The sequence below is a fragment of the Desmodus rotundus genome, chromosome 2 (genome assembly GCF_022682495.2).
Source record: "Desmodus rotundus isolate HL8 chromosome 2, HLdesRot8A.1, whole genome shotgun sequence".
NCBI lineage: Eukaryota > Metazoa > Chordata > Mammalia > Chiroptera > Phyllostomidae > Desmodus > Desmodus rotundus.
The window spans coordinates 24,414,762-24,430,959 of NC_071388.1; positions in this window are offsets into that span (position 1 = coordinate 24,414,762).

A 16,198-nucleotide genomic window follows, 5' to 3' on the forward strand; every position below is an offset into this window, starting at 1 on the left:
ATCATGCTCTATACTTTATTTTTGAATTACAATTTATATTCAATTTATTTTATATTAATTTCATATGTACAGCATAGTGGTTAGACAATCATATACTTTACAAAGTAGTCCTCCCAATATTTTAAGTACCCACCTGGCACCGTACACAGTAATATTGTAATGCTCTTTTATTCATTGACACTTGGGTGCTCTGAACTGAGTTAATCACAGTCATCAAGTGTTTTTCTCATAAGGACTATTTATATGTCTGAAAATTTGCACATCTGAAACTTTGTACTTCAGACATGAGCCAGTTAAGAATTTCTAGGGGAACCAACCAACTCGACTGTTAATCTTATTACCAAATTATGTAATATGTATAATAGTTACATATTCTTTATATTAATATACTCAAGATTACTTGCTAATTATTAAGATTGCTACCTCAATACTACCACATTTTAAGGATAAAATCAAGTTAACTATTAAGACTATCAACAAGGATTCCAGCCAAGGTGGTGGAGTAAGTAAATGTGGTCCTTGCCTCCTCCTACAACCATATCAAAATTACAACTAAACTTTAGAACAACCATCATTCAGAACCACCAGAAATTTAGTTGAACAGGAGTTCTACAACTAAGATATAAGGAAGAAGACACATGAAGACTGATAGGAGGGGTGGAACCGTGGAATGGGTTTGTCCCACACCCACATGGGTTGAATAAAAATGGACAGGGGTATCTTGGAACAAGAGCCTCCATCCCTATACCAGGCCCCCTAGCCCAGGGTTTCAGTGCCAGAAAGAGAAGTCCCTTTAACTTCTGTCTGTAAAAATGATCAGGGGTTGTGGATGAGTGAGACAGAATGCTTTTGGAGTCCCAGGCTGTTCCTCTTAAAGGGCCTATGCACAGACTTACCTGATACCTTCCCTGTGAGTTCCAGTGCTGGAGGAGCAGCTCAAAAGGTACCAGGGACATATAGGGAAGAAATGAAATCTCTGACATCAGGGCAATAGCTTTCTCCCAGACAAAAGTGCTGGCAGAAGCCATTATTCCTTTTCTGAGCCCTTACCCCCTCAGAGCCAGCAGACAGGTGTCACATCTGAGTCTCCTTCTATGTAACAGGTGCACTGAGACCAAAAAATGGCCCAAATGAAAGAACAGAAAAAAGCTCCAGAATAAATACAACAAAGCAACAAAGAAATAGCCAACCTATCAGATGCACAGTTCAAAACACTGGTTATCAGAGTGCTCCAAGAACTCAGTGGGTACTTCAATAGCATAAAAAAGACCCAGGCAGCAATGAAGGTTGCATTTTGTAAAATAAAGAAAAATCTACAAGGAACCAACAGTGACGGGAAGGAAACCAGGACTCAAATCAACAGTTTGGAGCAGAAGAAACAAAGAAATATTCAACCAGAAAAGAATGAAGAAACAAGAATTCAAAAAAATGAGGAGAGGCTTAGGAACCTCCAGGACAACTTTAAACATTCCAACATCCGAATCGTAGGGGTGCCAGAAGGAGAAGAGGAAGACCAAGAAGTTGAAAACTTATTTGAAAAATTAATGAAGGAGAACTTCCCCAACCTGGCAAAGGAAATAGACTTTCAGGAAGTCCAGGAAGCTCAGAGAGTCCCAAAGAGGTTGGACCCAAGGAAGCATACACCAAGGCACATCATAATTACCTTACCCAATATTAAAGAAAAGGAGAGAATCTTAAAAGCAGCAAGAGAAAAGGACACAGTTATCTACAAAGGAGTTCCCATAAGACTATCAACTGATTTCTCAAAAGAAACCTAATAGGCAAGAAGGGGCTGGAAAGAAGTATTCAAAGTCATGAAAGGCAAGGACCTACAACCAAGATGACTCTGTCCAGCAAAGTTCTCATTTAGAATGGGAGGGCAGGTAAAGTGCTTCCCAGGTAAGGTAAAGTTAAAGGAGTTCATCATGACCAAGCTCTTATTATATGACATGTTAAAGGGATTTATCTAAGAAAAAGAAGATCAAAAATATGAACAGTAGAAGAACAACAAAATCGCAGCTATTTACAACTGAACCTTAAAAAACAAAAACAAACTAAGCAAACGAGTAGAACAGGAACAGAATCACAGAAATGGAGATCACATGGAGGGTTATCAGTGGGGGAGTAGGAGGGGGAAAGAGGGGGAAAAGGTATAGAAAATAAATAGCATAAATGGTAGGTAGAAAATAGATAGGGGGAGGGTAAGAATAGTACAGGAAATGTAGAAGCCAAAGATCTTATGTGTACCACCTATGGACATGAACTAAAGGAGGGGAATGCAAGTGGGAAGGGGCATACAGGGTGGAGGGGAATAAAGTGGGGGAAACGGGACAACTGTAATAGCATAATCAATAAAATATATTAAAAGAAAAAAACAAAATGCAATTAGAAAAAAGAAGAAGAAAAGTTAAACATGATTTAAAAAATAACTATCAACAAGGCTTCAATTGAATCTATGTCAAAGCCCATGAACTTCATCACTTCTCTGTTTCTTAGTATTGTTTAGTATACAGACTGATTAATTGATAAGGCAGAAACAATGTAGAGACATTACATGTTCCAAATCCCAGTGGACCTGTTTGATGATTTGGAGTCTTTGCATCTTTGTTCTCTAGATCATAATAGTAACAAGCAAAAAGAAAACAGCCATTTCCATTGCCATCACATTAACAAGTGGCTGAAATTTCTGCAAATGAAATGTGCTGGCCAAGTTCAGAAAATATTAAACTATACAAGTTTCCAACAATCTCAATTTGGCTCATTTTTAGAACTGTCTCGTATATTCAAACATGAGAGGTAAATTACATTTTTAAAGGAGGTACACGTGGCGGTCGTAGATGGCTTTTTTAGCATGCAATTTCTCCACTAATTAGCTCCCAGGAGGTGAATGAGAGTTTTTGTTGTTTTTCTGAGTTCAGCTTGAACAAAGTACACCAGCAAAGTTAGCCACCCATGGGCATTCAAAGTATTGTTTAAAATAATCCCCAGCCCCTCAAAAGAAGAGAGAATATGTTATAAAGGCGATAAACTAACTTTGGTTTACAAAATATACTTTAAAAATATTGTGTTTATTGCATCATCTCCTCCTTAGCACTGTTATCTTCTTTTTAGAATTATAAAGTTAAGTATTATCTTTTAAAAAAAATCTAGCATGCCCTTTCAGAATACTTTAATTTGAGAGTGAGTCTAAGTTTCATGTTTTCGGAAACAAGCTACAGAGTCCCAGGTGGTGGCATTATAAGGTTTGAAGAAACTATTAAACACATTGACAGAGAGCCTCTCAGCCAGCTGTTGGAAAACAATGCTCCTCATCAAGGCCTTATCCACATTCTGTGCTGTCCTAGCCAGCTTGACTAAGTCCCTCGCACTAGGTTAATTAATAATGGACAGAAAAATAAAGGGCTGGTGAAAAAAAATATTTATCTTCTACAGTGTGTATTTGAAAGACCAGATTGGGCTTTAAGATTCTTGGCATAAAGTGATAATGCTCCATGCAACTCCTCACTCTTTCTTCCTTGTCATTTTTTTCTTGATGCACACTGTGTACTTTTAATTTAGGTTTCCGTGCTATAAAAATAGCACTCAGACTTTATTGGGATGAGTTAAGCCTTTTTTCTTTTCCAGTTTTAATGGCTACATGCATTAGTGTATCCTCTTTAAAGGAATTGGGCTATATATGGATGGTATCATTGTAGTAGCATTGGTCTGTTAATAAACTTCTTCAAGAAGAATTTACTAAGGTTCAACTACGTGCTATGGATTGTTCAACGTTCTGGACATAAGAGGAATAAAGCACAGTTCCTGTCTTTTAAGGGCACAGTGGGCCGGGAAAGACCTGCAAATAGATAGGAACCATGCAATGTAGTAGTGCTACAGTGATAGACAACACAGGACACATACTATGCTGAAGGGACTACACTGTAGGCACTTACATGTATTAATGTTAACAAATCCCCAGAGAAACCCATGAGACAGGCACTATTACTAGCCCCATTTTGCAGCTGAAGAAACTGAAGCAAAAGAGGTGAAGCAATGTGTTCGGTGTCACACAACCAACAAGTAGCTGATCAAGGCAGCCTGGCTCATGAACTACTTAATTTCTGTTCAGACAGTAATGCCTTCATTTTGAACCTCATCATTTACTGTGCCTCAACTCTTTTCCTCCTCCTACGCTAACACGTGCAACGAGCCGTCATTCTGCAAGGCCCACAAAGGCCAGTAGTTCTTATACTTTCATGACTTTTCTTGTCTGGCCTGGCTTTTGGCAGTCTTACTCCTTTTATCTTCCTCCTGATTTTGTACCACAAGAAGTGGCCTGGAAGATTATAAGTGGGATGTTCACCTTTTACACCTTCCCTGTTGGGCAAGGATAAGATAGTGCATGCCAGTAATGAAATACCACTTTGAGTTACAGGCTTGAGCTTTCAAATAGTAGGGGAGTACATGGTTTTGGAGGAACTTGAGATCTCTGAGACAATGACCAAAGAGGCTTATCTTTTTAACATTTCCAAGGGTATATAAAGTATAAGCAGGAAAACAATATAGTTATGCTGACTTAGGTATGGCTTTTAATCTAGGATTCTTTTTAGGTCCAGAAACATCCTTATATAAGAGAAGCAAGAGTCCATTCAATATGCATTAATGAGACACGTGTTGCTTTTCTTGGCTTTGTTTATTGTGGGGAAATAAGGCATGTACATATTAATTCCATAATAGAACAATTCTGAGAGTTACCTTAGCAACTAAATGAGATATTGTTTCAAAAAGTTGCCTTGATATTGGAGACAACGTTTTTAATTATTGGCTTATAGAATGTTAAAATGTAAAAGGATTCTAGAAATAATTTATTTCACTGTTTCTTAAACTTCAAATCAGTTGAGTATCTCCTTTTCAAGATTTTTTATATCTGTGTAATTAGCACCTGTATATTATTTATTTTAGTTAATATTTATCTTTAAATCAACTTTCTGTTTTTATTTAATTATTTTATACCACCAATGAACTCAGTTTTGTATGTCATAAAAAATAACTGTAGGCAACAGTGTGGTGATGGCAGAGGGAAGAGAGCAGAGTAGGAGAAACCATGAAATTAAATACAGATTAAATTAAAGATTTTGAAGAAAACAATATTTTAGTTCTACTTAAAGACTTTGCTTTTGGAAATATCTGAATCCAAGGTCCACCCTCTTTTTGTTAAAAAAAAAGAGATTTACTAGTATTAGGGAGGGTGTCAAAACTCTATCAGCACCAGGTTGAGACTTTCTCGTTGACCTTCTTAGAAAAATTAAAAAGAACATTGAAAAGGAAATAACGTTTTTACTTCGAGAATCAATATTATTTAGTACTTTTTAGCAGTTCATTTATTACTTCTACTTGTATAGATCCCAAATATTGGCACATGTTTATTTAGTTTAATGCCCTTACTTTTCAAAGTAAAAAAAAAAAAACCAAACCCTAGATTCACCAAGATCACTTACTGGGCAAGTCAACACTGGAAACTGGGTCTGCTGATCACCAGTCTCTTCTCTACAATTAAAACAACACAAAAGTGGGATGATTTTTACAGTTAACCTGTCAGCTTAGGGCCTGGCCCATCTGAACTCTCTTGTAACTGATTATGGATGCTGCCTTTGGGAAAGGAGTGACTGATCATTGCTTCCCTGCCTTCTTCCCTCCCTTTACATACGTACTTGCTTATTTTCATATACTCACTTGTATTTAAACATAGACTATGTGGAATTTGAAATTTGGACTTTCTTGAAATTAAAAGACTGAATGCAACTCAACATCAACAAATCAGTGATAAGAATGAGTTCAGTACCCTCCTGCCCTGCTGCCTCCCTACACTGCCTGCGATGAAGTGATGAACAGCTGGAGTTTTGCTACTACCCTGGGAGCAGTTTATTTTGACCTTGTCAGAGTCCACCTGCTTGCTATTCCTAGTACAGTACCTCGTCTCATCAGAAAACTTGAAGCAAATATTATATTATGCCCTTTGAAATTAAAGCTAAAGTAGAGTTTAGGACTACCCCAAAGCAGTACACTGGGGGGAGAGAGAGCTTAGGCGCATTATCATTATCTCTGAGACACATTTTGTGACATTTTTCTTAAGGTGTGTTCCACCATGCACCTTACTATTAAAAAAAAAAAATGCTACACAGCAGTCCAGAGAGGATGAATTTAAGATCACAAAATGCTTTTGAGTTTTAGGACTTTTTTTCTAGAAATAAGTATTATCCTATTTGGGCTTTGTTGTTATTGTTACTTTCCATGTTCTTGTTTTTGGTTTACTTGTTTTATTGATGCTGCAAACTAATTTTTAAAAGCTTACCTTTTGTTTTCTTACATTTTTAAAGTGAATTTCAGATTAATGCCAAATAAACAGTAGTCTGGAGGTTTTTAATATATTTGGTCTTTGTATTAGTTTTATATTGCTGCTATAAAAATTACCATAAATTTAGTGTGTTAAAGCGACACAAATTTATTACGTTTCTGGAGGTCAGAAGTCTGACACAGGTCACGTTGGCTAAAATTAAGATTTCAGCAGGAAAAAAAGAAAAATGATATCCGCAGAGCTGTGTTTCTTTTTGAGGCTGCAGAGGAGCATCTGCTCCCTTACTCTTTGTAGCTTCTGGAGACCCGTGCACTCCTTGGCTTGTGGCCTTCCTCCTCCATATCCAAAGCTGCTAATGGTTAGTAAGTCTTCCTCACAGGACATCACTCTGACATTAATTCTTCCTTGTTCTTCCACTTTTAAGGACGCACCTGGATAATTCAGGGCACTCTCTCTAAAGGTCAGTTGGTTAGCTAATTTAATTGCATCTGTAACTTTAATTCTCATTTGCCATTTAATGTAATATAGTTATAGCTTTAAGGATGTGGACATCTTTAAGGGGCCATTATTCTATCTACTAGAGTCTTTTCTTCATATTTTTATACTTTTAAAAATAAAATATATCTTGAATAAAATATTAATTGATTATAACATGACTCCAATGAATTCATTTAAAAATCAAATATACCTCATTATATGTTAACATTTTCTGTATAAAAAATATTTGCATTTTAAAAGTTTGATTCATCATGAAGTCTGACTTTGCACAATGAGAATTATATCATTAAAAGTCTTTTCTGACTGACCATGCACTCTGAATCTTTTGCATGTTGTTGGTATTTGGATGTGAAGTTTTAGAGCTATTAGTTCACTCTTTGGTAGGTGGATTTATGAAGTTTGGTTATGATGTGTTTTAAAATCCATTGGTCTTTCCTTCTCTCTCCCAGTCTATTCTCTCCATATCATGCCTGTATTTTCTTCTACTCAAAGCTTTTCCTGTAATTACTGATATAGATCAACCCTAGCACTTCCAACAGAGGCCTCAGCTCCTCAATTATAGAGAGAAGAGTATATTCTACTTTGGATTTACTTTTAGTCTCATCTGGCTTAAACTAAAAAGATTCCCAGATTCTGAATTCATTCATTATATCAACAGATACTATAATTTGGTATCTATTGTGTACAAAAGTGAGTTCAAAGAAGTCAAAACATGTTAGGTATGGTTTCTTTCTCAGTATTAGAGAGGCAAGGTGAAATTAAACCAGCATAAGAATAGTGCATTGGTAGAGATTGACAAGACAAGAAATGTCACAGGCAGCACGTGATCAATGATTAATTGGCAAATAAGTGGAATAGGAAGTAAGTATAATGAGTTCTGAGAAAGGAGAACTTTGTGTTTTGTGTACCTCATGCTGATATATTACTCATTAACACTTAATTAACTCCACCAAGTGTGTCCCCAAAGCCACAGCAATTCACCACATCATCAACCTGTCCTTGTAAAAGGAAAAATCTTGGTACCAGATGCAAGTACATTTAAAAAGCTTATGCCCAGACTTGGAGGAATTGTAACTATTTTCAGATATCTAAGATTAATAGAATCATTTTTAAGAGGTGCTCTGCATAAAGTACTCATAGTGAATGCTCAGCAAATATTTATTAAAATGGAATGATATTAATTCACCTCTTATTTTTTCCAAGTTGGTAGACACTTTCCTAATTTTTGCTATATATTATTTTAATCTTTTCACAACTTTCATTTATTTATTTTGGGGGATTTTTAAGTTGTTATATGCATTACTCAATTTCAAATCAGTAGTAGATTTAATTTACACTGTGTTTTCTGGTCATTAACGACTACTATTTAAATAAAATCCAGCCTGATATTTTAAGTAATATTATCTCTTGAAGGAGTACTTGGACCACTTTCATTCATCCCAAACCTTGATTTATGTTTATTCATGATGTTGATGTCATTATTTCTGTAGGGAAGGCGTCATTTGGCTTTAATTTATAATTTTAGCACCATCCTATGAAATTTAAAACCATAGAAGATGATTATTTATAACAGAGATATTCTCTGTTAATCTTGTTTTTCTTAGATTTATATTGCTTCTGAAAGTTTTCATTGGTCTTTTTTTGATATGAAAAAGACTTTCTATAGAATAATCCAGTTTGATTATATGGCTCTAACTTTTTTGTCTCCCTAACATAGATATTTTCTTTCTGTTAATTTATAATTGCATTTTATAACAATAGTGATACCTCAATTTTATTTTTGTATGTGTAATCTCTACATGGTCTTCACAATAATCTGTTGAGATGCTGGAGTAAGAAAATTTAGAGAGAGCAACCGGTTGTCAGCTTGCAGCTAGATCTTGTGAACCAGTGGAGGCCCATGAAGTGGGGTGTCGATACCATTTTCTGTCTATGAATCTTCCTTCCTCATCACAACATATCTCTGTTTGATCCTTTGCTTCATTATTCCCATTTTAGTAAGATTAAAGTACTTGACTGATAGAATGTGTTTTGGCTGGCAGCAGATAACTAGGAATTCTTCTATCTCCTGTCTCATATTATTGTTAGCACCAACTATCACTAATATAGAGACTACTTTATAGAAAACATTATTTCCATACACACATATGTGTATTGCAAAGGAAGAATGCACAGGGCTAGGAAGAAGGTGACCTGACCTGGTAGAGACTGGCTAGCTGCTCACCAAATCCTTTTTCCTCATCTTCCTGATGGACTACATTTCCCAGTCTCCTTGCGATAGATGGTGGCCAATGACTACCCAATAGCTGAGTGGAAATGGAATTGATGTGTGACACTTTATGCTTTGCCTATTACAGACTTCCTATATATAATCCTTCATATTCTCTTCCTGTCATACACAGAAAATTGACACCTGGAGTAAGCCTGGACGTTGTGGGTTGAGGATGTCAGAGACACAGTATGGAAGGATCCTGGGTCTCTGAATCACTGCTTGGAGGAGAGTCCTTTGCTGCTCTGGAACACTGGTATTGTAATTTATATAAATATGACATATACTTTCTTACATGGAAGTATTTGTTTATTTTGTTATAGCAGCTAAAATTAACTCATACACTTGGGTCTGCCAAAGTTATTTCTCTTGGCCTCAATTTCCTCTCTTATAAAATGAATAATTTTGCCATACTGGCCTCCTTGCTCTTTCCAAATACACTTAACTCTCAGAACTTATGCACTTGCTGTGTCCTTTGCTTGAAAATTCTCTTCTGCGAAACTCACATGGCTTGTACCCTTAATTCTCAGATTAGCCTAAATATGGCCATATCAGTGTGTTCTCCCTGGCTGCTCTAATAACATTTCCCTTTCCCCGTCACTCTTTTTTCCCCTCTTATTTTTCTCTAATTTTCCTTATAATACAATCAACAAACAATTGATCTACTTATTTGTTTACTTATTTGGTACTCAGTAAAAATATTTATTGAAGAATTGTGTGAATAAACTACTTTCTAAGGTACCAAACAGCTATAAAGGATTATGTTCCCTAAATTTGAGAATTTGTAATCTAAGGGGAAAAATAAAACATTAAAAAAAAATCTTAAATACACAAAAGGAATGCAAACTTTGTCAACATTATATTGTCAAATATGAAAGTAATGTAGGGATTCTAATAATTATTGAGTAATAAAAATTTCAAAACATTATTTCATTTGATGACTTTGCAAAGTCAGTATTATCTTACTTGTTTTATAGATGAGGAAACGGGTTGACAGGCTGGTGGGATGGAAGGGACGGTGAGGACAGACCAAAGGGCTGCCTGGGCTAGTTCGCCTGATGAGCATCAGGGGCCAACTCTTGGGGAGTAACCTGCCACTTAACGAGTGCCAACCCAGTAGCCCCAAGTCTTTGGGTTTGAATTATCAGAAACAGTCACACATTTTCTTCCATTTGTGCCCTTGACATTGTCTGGGCTATTGTAAGCAAAAAACTAAAAACACAGTATCATTAACTAATTAGTTAATTCATTTGTATTTTGTTATGGAGTGAGTTTGTGTCCCTTCAAAATTCATATATTGAAGCCCTGTCCCTCAATATGATGGTATTGAGAGGTGAGACCTTTGGGAGATGATTAGGTTTAGATGAGGTCATAAGGATAGAGACCCTATAATGGGATTAGGGTCCTTGTAAGAAGAGGAAGAGACCCGAGATCTTCCTCTCTCTGCCATGTGAGCACATAGTGAGAAGATAGCTGTAGACAAGCCAGGAAGAGGGACCTCATAGGAACCAAATCTGCCAGCACCTTGATCTCAGACTTCTCAGCCTCCAGAACTGTGAGAAGTATCTGCTGTTCCAGCCACCCTGGGGATGGTATTTTGCTATGGAAACCAGAGATAACTAAGACATGTATTTTAGTTACTCATGGAACTTATTTAACCTCTGTGTCTCTTGCCGGACTCTGAGCCACATGAGGGCTGCAGCTGCCTCTCTTTCGTCCATTGCTGTGTCCCTGGTACCTAGGTAGGAATGTGGGAGTGGTAGGTACTCAATAAAAACTTGTGGAATGGATTTAGAGACATATGGCATACTGGGTATGAGAGGTATAAAAATGATTAAGGCATAGTTTCTGTCCTCACAGGCTAATGGGGGTATTGAAGACATTTGGATACTTTTGATTATTATAATATGAATTCCTATTCCTTGAGTAACTAATTTTGTGCCAGGTACTTTATAGATTTTTAGCTCTCCAAATAACTTAATAAGATAGGTATTTTTTTTTGCTTTTACAGAAGAGGAAACAATATGAGGGAATTTAAATAGCTTACCCAGAGACACTTGGCCACTAAGTAGAGAATCCTGTCTATATACTAAATCCTGTTTCTACTATCTCTGAACCTTTGAATATTTGTGCCTCAAGGTCAAGCTTTCCTGATTTTCTTAAAGATTTTATTATTTATTTATTTACTTTAAGAGAGGGGGAAGGGAGGGAGAAAGAGATGGAGAGAAACATCAATGTGTGGTTGCCTCTTACACACACCCAGACTGGGGACCTGGCCTGCAACCCAGGCAAGTGCCCTGACCCGGAATTGAACCGGCGACCTTTCACTTTGTGTGATGACGCTCAACCCACTGGGCCACACCAGTCAGGGCAACTTTCCTGATTATCTTAACTGAGAACTGGAGGATATAGAAAACATTAATTTTTTCATAGAGTTGTTACTTGAAAAGGTTTATATTTTGATTGGTTGCATGAACTTTGTCTTTAAAATATCTGCCAAGGCTGGCTTCTGCCTGAGTGATGGGGGTGCTGAGTGCAGAGCGGGCAGGCTGTGTGAGCCCTCCCCTCTGAGCTGTTCCTATTGTCACCCTGGGTGGGCGTGCAGGACGCATAGTGAATGTGTGCTGACAGTCAAGGAGGGGTGGGGTGGGCAGACAGACTGGCCATCTGAGGATGGTGTGCATCTTCTCTTATACCTCTGAGGAGTGACAGGGACACTGCCAGAAATTAGAACTAGAGCCTGGAGGGGCTGTTCTCATAAGCTCCAAACCTTCCCCTTCCGGCCCTGACACTCATTTGAAGGGGATTGGCCATGGAGGGAGAAGCCTGGGTGCAGCCTGGCTTCTGGCTGTGTGACCACTCTGCTTGAACATTCCAGGATCTGTCACTCACTAGAGGTTCCTTTGGGACTGGAGCTGAGGCAGTTGCTGAAGCAAAGAATGGAGGGTGTTGGCAGATAATGTGCTTGTTCTTACGCCCTGAATTCTTCAGAGCTCCTCCTCCCCCATGGAAAAGTAGAGGAAGAGATGCTAGCTAGGTCCTTAGTTCCTCGGGTTGAAGGTTCATTTCATGAGATTTGACTTGCTGACCAGATATTGTTAAGCAGTTAAATAGTAGAATTTGGGAATTCCAAGTTCTGACCTCAGAATTGTGCTCGTGTAGGTAGCATAGAGTTGGCTTCCTCAGAGAGGGCGCTCATACATTTTGGCAGAAAAATCACAGACTCAAAGTCTGCCCTGCCCTGCTCTCTCATTCTACAGATAAGGAAACAGAGCCCAGAGAGGTTATATGAATGAACAAAAAGGCTACCTTTTGTCTTCTGCTTTGGCTACCAAATCCGTTCATAATATTACAGACCCAGGCTCTAGATCACACTGATTAGGTAAGGGCCTTCCACGTGGTGGAGGGAACAGCAGAGACTCAGACTCTCAGCTCAGCTTGAGTAGCTGTGTGGCTTGCGCTGACATGCAGTGGTGGATGCGACACCCTCCACTCAGTTACCAGACGGCTTATACCATTCCCCTTGAACTGCAGTTCCTTCCATGCGGTGGGAAAAGGACTTACACTCACGTGGGGAGATTTTTGAAATCACGTGCAAATTCTGCTTGCCTCACCTCACCAAAAGTGAATCCCAAAGGGAAGAAGAGGTGGCAGTAGGCATGGGTATTTGTAAGTAATTCTGATCTGCCCATCCCTTACTGAAACCCGTTGTGATGCTCTCTGAAAACGGTAAGCTCCTTGAGGAAGCGTCCCATCTTAAATGTCCTTGTGTTCCTTGCAGCATCAGGTGGAGTGTGTAATTCATTAGGTATTTGTTGAATGAATGGAGGAAGCAGATGGCAGTGGAGAGATAAGAAAAAAATCTCCTAGACAAAAAGACCAAGCACTAGAATGTGAGGAGGCCTGGGGGCTGCTCAGTCAATAGTGTCTATTGAGCATGCTTAAAGGTGAGCCTGGCCATCTTCAGCAGTCTTGCCTCGACCCCCTCTCAATAAACATAAACACTGTTCTGCCCTTGACTTCAAGAGTTAAAATAATAAATAGCTTAATTGGTCATTATTAATTCCACTTGGAATTCATTACAGATAAATGTGGCCTTGAAAAGAATCACTCCCACGCTCAACCCAGGCGTTTTATCCTGAATCCTGAGCCTCCCAACGGTGTGTGTGTGTGTGTGTGTGTGTGTGTGTGTGTGTGTGTAGTAAAACAAACAAAATCTGCCTCCCACCTGCACACTTCCATCAATAGCACGTTTGCTATTGAGTCCAGGAAAATAGCCATTTGCAAGGTTGGATGAGTAGTTAAGCTACACAGGCACTATGCAATATGACAACATTCTTCATGGTAATATAGTCCTTCCCCTCATTACATTTAAATATATATGGCCAGTGTGCGATGCTTCCAACCTTGCTCTTTATTCGTGAGCTCACGAGTTCTTCAGACAAGGTGAAGTCCACATGGGCTCCCAAGAAATTATTAGCCTGTTTGTAGGCCTAAACAAAATCACAGCTATTGTCTGTAAGAACTTAATTTGCCAAAGCTCTTTTCTCCGTGTCCTTAATTATGTATATATTTATAGACTTGAGCCACCTGCCTGCTCAATGTTTGTGTATAACCGTATCTCTTATGTGCCACTTAATGGCTCAGGGCTCTTCCTTTACACTCTCTTTGCTACATTTAAATATCTGTACTCAGCTCAGCTTCTGAGTATTAAAACATTTTTCCCACTTCCTTGAAAAGCTGCAAACAAGACTTTTGGTGTTTTATCTACACAAAACAGTAGTGCTTTTACACAAGAAATGCGAACCCTGTAACTAAATCTATATATTTATATGACTAAAGTGCATTATAAAAAGAAGCAATAAATTCAGTTTTCTACATAAAAGGAGTTAGATTTTCTAGTATACCTCTGTACAGGGATTAATAAAATGTGCAACAAATAGCTAATGGAATGATCCATTTGAAGTTTGTAAAGGCATCTTGGGAAGCTGGCTGGAGTAGCCTTTTCTTTTTTCAAAGAAGAATGCCTGTTAATTTTGATTCAGTTTTGTTCCTGAATGACTGTTATAAAATGAGCTGAAAGACTGTTACCTGCCCATTTCTGCATGGCTGAGCAAATTCACCCGTAAATCCAAGTTTCTCTTCATTTCCATCACTATACGTCTCTAAATTACAGAGAATTCATTCCTGAGCTGGAGAGGTGCCAGAAGTTTCTCATCTAGCTGTCTGTGGGCTGCCTTTTTCTTTCCCCTCTTTGAGGCTTTCTGATGCCTAGAGTGAGCTCAACTCAAAGGTTTCCAGCCTCACACTCGCTTCACATTCCCCCACAGTCACACCGAGCTCTGTGATTCTGAGGAATACCGCGTGCCAGCATCCAATTCACAGTCTCCTTTTACCTGCAGGTGTTCCAGAAACTTCAAAATGCGTCTGGTAATGTATTTGCTCCTCTAAACATGTCACTTTGGCATGCATTATATGCAGCTGCTTATTATTTTTTAAAAAAATCTATCTTCTGAATAACATGCATGCTAAAAAATGTCAAAGGGGGCTTGTAGAACAGTGTAAGCTTAATTGTTGGTCTAGGTGTGCATGCGTGTGTGTCCTTGTTAATGTCGGCGTGTTTGCATAAATATGTATTATTTATGTACACATATGTCTGTGCAGGCAGATATCACTAAAGGAATCTTACTGAATGCACTACTTTTTATGTACATCCAGGTTTTCTAATCAGATCTGTAAATATCTTGCACAGCAGCCAGTAGAGGAAAATGCATTTTTCATTCCCAAGCAAGTAGCGTGTTTTAGGTACCTATTTGAAAAACCCTCCTTTCTTTCTTAAAGAAAAAAAAAAGATGATTGTGTCTGTGTCTATGGGGAGGGGGTGTTGGTTTTTGAAATTTTGGAGAGAAGAGTTATCTTGCTGCTGCATGAGAGAATTTTCTACCCCATGTTACCTGCTTTCTTAAAACTCAGTGATCACTGAGGGGAAGGGATGTGGTTCTGCTCCGGAGTAACCCCAGGAGGATGTTGAGCTCAGCCGCAGCGTTCAGCAGGCATTTTAGGTATTCTAAATACTAGTGCTTGAATAATAAGTAGATGGGGTAGACTTGCTGTTGCCGAGTCCGGCTATGCTTCTTGGCTTGTAGAAATCACATCTACACTGTATTTTTAGGATGTGCATGTGTTTATTGAACTCTAGCAAAACAGCCTGAGAGTGTGGGCTCATAAATCAAATTATTTATTTGCCAATGTTGGGCCCTACATTTGAAAATTAAGAAATTACTTAGCAATTAATAATACATTCAGCATCTCTTGTCTCATTGAGTGGGACTTGCTCTTGTAGTTATAGAGATGAATGATTTAAGGTTCAGATTTAATTGCTATTTCAAATCCTTAAGCTCCAAAGATGCTTGCAGTACCTCACTTTATTTAAAAAGCTTACTTTGAAAAATGTATATTTCTAACTGTGGTGGTGAGCTAATTACGACTATCATGTGTTATATGTTTAAGATAAACAACTTGTCTTGAGTATTGCTCACTTGTATAATAGAAATTTGTTCTCTTGTCTTCGCATTATAACAATTCTTTCACTTTGTATTATGTTCTTGCTTTTTGAGAGATCAATAATTTTTAATTGTGAAGATAAAAAAATAATGTAGCAACTCAGAATTCACAAGGAAAAGTAGGTTTAACTAGTAGTTTTCTGAGAAACTAAATAAAATAGGTTTTCACAACTGTGTTTTCTAAATGCTTGGTGGATATTGATATTTGAAAATGGAAGCAGCTTAAATGCAAACTTGTTAAGTGGAACAGATTAGGACAGTATTAATGTCATCTTGTAGTTCCACACTGTATGTAAAATGAGGTAATAAAGAGGTTATTTTATATTCACTATTATTTCTGCATCATGATGTTGATTATAAAACAAACAATGGAATTTAATTGCTTTGAATTGGAGATGATTGTAAACTTTGGAAAAATAGTTTACTGAATTGTAACAATAAAAATGTATATTCTTGAAAATCAGTGCGAAAACTACTTTCACTTTTTAGTATTTGACATCCAATATTTTATCATTTATAGAGCTGCATACTTAT